The sequence below is a fragment of the Euprymna scolopes genome, chromosome 5 (genome assembly GCF_053919585.1).
Source record: "Euprymna scolopes isolate OS-2025 chromosome 5, ASM5391958v1, whole genome shotgun sequence".
NCBI classification, from domain to species: domain Eukaryota; kingdom Metazoa; phylum Mollusca; class Cephalopoda; order Sepiida; family Sepiolidae; genus Euprymna; species Euprymna scolopes.
The window spans coordinates 37,231,672-37,236,523 of NC_136486.1; the positions used below are offsets into that span (position 1 = coordinate 37,231,672).

At 31.9% G+C, this 4,852-nt stretch overlaps 1 non-coding gene across 1 annotated transcript; it reads left to right on the top strand.

Moving 5' to 3' along the window:
• The first annotated feature begins 1,054 nt into the window (after positions 1–1,054).
• Trnat-cgu (transfer RNA threonine (anticodon CGU)) lies at positions 1,055–1,128 on the top strand. Its single transcript has one exon. It is a non-coding gene; the product is annotated as a tRNA-Thr (tRNA).
• The last annotated feature ends 3,724 nt before the right edge of the window (positions 1,129–4,852 follow it).

A 4,852-nucleotide genomic window follows, 5' to 3' on the forward strand; every position in this document is an offset into this window, starting at 1 on the left:
TACTTTTGAAATCACGATTCTATAATAATACTAGCAGACCGCCCGGTCGTAAAATACGCTTAAATATAATTTGAATAATGTAGATATCGTATTTATTATTTTATATTGGACCCAATATATAGTAATGATTTAAATAGTTTAAAAAAAAATTATTTGTGCGCCACCACCGAGAATCGAAACCAGAACGTTTAGCTTACGATTTACTTTGACGTTAATGCTTGAGATATGAAGACATGTTTGCTACAAGTCTGGCGCAATAGCTGTTACGTTACGCATACATATTCGTAATGCTGTTGTTCAACCTTCACCTGGCAAATTTCATTTTTTTTAATTTCCACTTTCCGATACAATTACCTTTTCCGATTCTATTTAAATTTCTAAATATGGAGTTATTTTTGTTGGTAAATGGGTCGGATTTACCTATGGAAAATGTGTATGTATGGAGTTTGTTTTAGTTTTTTGTTTGTTTGTTTTTTATTATTTAAAAAAATTTTTTTTGTTTTTTGTTGTTGTTGTTGTTATTGTTGTTGTTCATTTATTTATTCATTTTTTTTTTTTTGCTGACTTTCTAAATTTACTATTTCAAAGTACCTTATTTTATATTATCGATAGAGTTAGATTTATACAGCCGATTAAATAAATAATTATCAATATCACGGATTGAATGGTAACAGTTGTTTATGTCTTGTTGAGAAACCCACCTCATTCTCATAGATGGTAGTGGGTGAGGATCGATCCCACGTCAACCAAGTGTATTAAATAAATAAACACAAAATAAGAATTCCAATACTGGTTTTAAAATGTGCATTTTACATTTATAATTCCGAATATAGATATAACATGGTCGTGTTAATAACATTTTTATTTTCACTTTTGCATAAATAAATTAGACTTATAAAGAAGTTTGTCACGTGATTTAATATAAACATGTAATGTTTAGTTCTGTTTGTGGTTGAGGATTAAAACGAGATTAATAAATAGATAACGATATATAACGCTGGTATAAAAAAGTGCGTAGGCTATCAAAATTAACTTAAATATTGCGCATAAGTGTGCCTCCATAGCTCAGTGGTTTAGAGCACTGGTCTCGTAAACCAGGGGTCGTGAGTTCGAATCTCACTGGAGGCATTCGTATCTATTTCTTTTTTTTTTTTTCAATTTTGTTTAATTATTATGAATTTGATTGCAACCTGCTTCGTACGTTTGGTTAGGATCAAAGTCTGGTATCTGTTCTAATACTGCATTTCCACATTTCTGAGCTCAGTCAATGAAGATGAAAATTTTTTTCCACTTTTGAATGGGTTGGGGGAGTGGGGGCTCGGAAGAATTGTGTTTCGGTTATTTTAGGGGTGTGTATTGCATATTACTACGACATTACGTTATGTTCTTGCCTTAAAATATTAAGTCCGTAAGTTTAACGTAAAAATGCTTGTTTTTATTTGGATTTGTAGATTAACGCTCTCCGCTGAATCGTCCTCACAAGCCGCTCACACAGACACAAAAAAATGAGATTGAACTTTTTAGTCGATTACGTGTAAACTACCTGAAAAACTTTTTAAAACACAGTAAAAAAAAAATTTAAAAAAATAAAAAAAAAAGGAAAACAAAAAATAAAACGACTATTTCCAAATACAAAGTGGGGAATTAGTGAACAATAATTTATTGGAAGAAAAATGGGTTCTTGTCCAGAATTCCACCTATATTAAAAAAAAAAAAATTTAAATCCGTATCGTATTCCAAAAATCACGTTAATTAATCAAGTAGCTTTATTTTTATAAAGAAAATCATTTTAAGAGAATTTGAGGGATATTTTTTTTTTGCAATGTCCCCATGGTAAGAATGGCTTTCTAAAATTTGATAAGTTTGAATTATTTGAAGTTATTTTCCTTGTTTTCAAGATCGCGTCGCGATATCGCCTCCGTTCTTTTAATAACAAAATTTGATTTTCTTATTTAAAAATAAAACTACTTAATCAATTTTAGTGACTTTTCGTTTACGATATTTTCTTTCTGTCTCGTGTACGTACATCGTACAGATTTTTTCTTTATTTTGTTTTTTCGTATAAAGAAATTCGGAACAAACACCTAGAAATGTGCGCGAGCGTTTTCTAGTCTCACACAAAAACACGCGTTCACATCTCAAGCTATATTACTTGTCACATACATACGCGCACACAAACATACGCGCGCACGTCCACACACGCACATATATTCACGTTCGCGTACATACACTCACATTCACGTGTATACACACACACACGCTAACGTACGCACAGATGGACGACGTCACTTCCCTTTCAAAGGAAATCCACACATGCGCAAAAGACTACTGAAAACAACTATAAAAGCAAAAGACAAGCTGTTTCCAGCCTTTTCGACTTAGCTCTCGAGCTGAGCGGTCGTCGGACCATTCGCCCCCCCCCCCACTGTCGGGGCGCCCCCGCGCGTCACGTCCCCTGCTACTATGTAGGGGGCACGAGCTAACAGACAGTATGTACACTTTATACGCTCTCTCTCTCCATGAACTAGATTGACATTCTCACTCTTTCTCTCTCTATCTATTAGTTGTGCCAGAGAACACCACCGCGTAGATGACGGCTAACATGGCGCACAGTTTAACTGATGTCAACCCTCTATATTTTTCTTTGTCTACACGCTGGACTATCATTCCCATTATCCATTACATTACTCACTTCTCTTTCCACGCGCGAACAAACGATAGTGACCCGAACGTGAGATGAACACACATTTCCTTTTTCCTTCTATACTACCAATCCCGCAACAAACGATGGTTACACCCGCGCGGACATGAACACGTGTTATATCTAAAACATTCATTCTTTCAACAATAAATAAACGACACGTTTATCTATTCCAGCAATTGAGTCTTTGTTTCCTTCATTCCATTCATTTCATTATTTTTCTTTTGTAACGGGATTAGGATTTATATATCCTAGTCCTCTACAAATGTTATTTATTATTGTAATCCTTTGAGATGAGTAATTTGTATATTTATATATTTATTTGCGGACTGTTATCCTCGTGTTCATAATTGCTGTTTTACGACGTTTTAGGAGCCCGTGGCGCAGTGGATAGAGGCGTTGAATCTTTACGGTTCCTAGTAAGCAATGTTGAAGATAGCGGTTTCAATTTTACCCAAAGCTGGCCAGAGGATTAGTTAGCCAAAACCCGGTGAGACGACAACAACCAATGAAGGCAGTAATTACTGTGGACACAGTTAAGAGATTCAGCGTTCCTATCCCGTCGTGGTTAACTACGTGACGAAGGCCAGAGAAATAGTTGGCCGAAACGTCGTTGAACAACACCTTTGAAGACTAGGATGAATAAATAAATAAATATACCTAGAAATGTTTGGAAAAAATATTGGGGATAGTGAAATGCAGCTACAGCACTGCATGATCGATGGGGACTGCCAAAAGTCACCACAGAATTACCCCCCCCATATGTAACACGATGTAACTTTATTATAAATTAATATTATCAGTATAACTTTTGTACCATTTAAAAGAAGGGAACATTTTTTCATCGAACGAAAATAATGAAATTGCGAGACGAAAATCGTGTTTACATAATTGGCGCTTCAAATTAATGTTCCCATGTAGTAGACATTCCGAACGTAAAAACATCTCCGTATTTAATAAATCTAGCAAAAATCAACTAATGGTCAGATTTTCGTGAAATTTTCAATACTTATCCATTTTAGAATGAAATTACATATAAAATGCAGTTTTCGTAAAATATACGAGGGGAAATATTTTTTTAGTGCGTGTTCCACCCCCCCCCATATTTATTTTTTTCGAAATTAAAACAAAATATATTTAAATCTATCGATATTTCTATTTGTTATGAAACATAAGAGTTCAAAGAAGTAAAAAATATTTTTTTTTTAATTTAAAGACACATATTGAACAAAAACTTGCCTTGATGTTGCAATTAAAAAATTGATATAAACTTAATATTATTATGTTTTTTTAAATAGCGTTTTTTCGAATTAATATATGCTATAATCAGTTGAATTGCCAAGAAAAAGAAACTTCGTAAATATTAATTAATTTTTAAAAGATTAAAACGATTAAAATTCCATTATTTCAAAATGTTCCGTTACAACATAGATTTCTAATTAATCGTGTTTAAATGTTTTGTTTTTTTTAATATTAAGTTTTAATATAAACATAACTCTTGTCAACTATTTTATCGCCAGATTAAAACCAATTTCAAAATATTATTGCACAAATATTATGCATTTTGTAGCCCCCCCTCATATTTTGTTTGTCTCTTTTTACCGAATAAAATATGGAACCCTGTAGGTAACCAAAAGAACATTCAGTAAAACCGTAGTTCATAGTTAATATACAAATTTTTAGAATATTATTAATCGTTAAACTGTGTAAATCATAAAACCTAACAAAATTATAACAAAAATTAATTATTAATTGCAGTTTGAAGAAGATAAACAAAGGTTTTTAAAAAAAGTCATTAAGTCGCTTCTGCTTTTCCATAGTTCGTATAGTTAACACAAATATTTGACGTCACGGAAACATGCGGTCCATTTTTCACAATTCTTCACGTTCATTTGGTGGTCCCTAATGATCGACAATTTAATGCCCAACATAAAAAAGTGTTTTGCGAAAAAAAACATTAAATACATTATATTTAAATACATTAAATGCATTATATTTAAATACATTAAATGCATTATATTTAAATACATTAAATACAGTATACTTAAGTACATTAAATACATTATATCTAAATACATTAAATACATTAAATACTTATATTTAAATACATTATTTTTAAATACATTAAATACATTATATTTAAATACATTA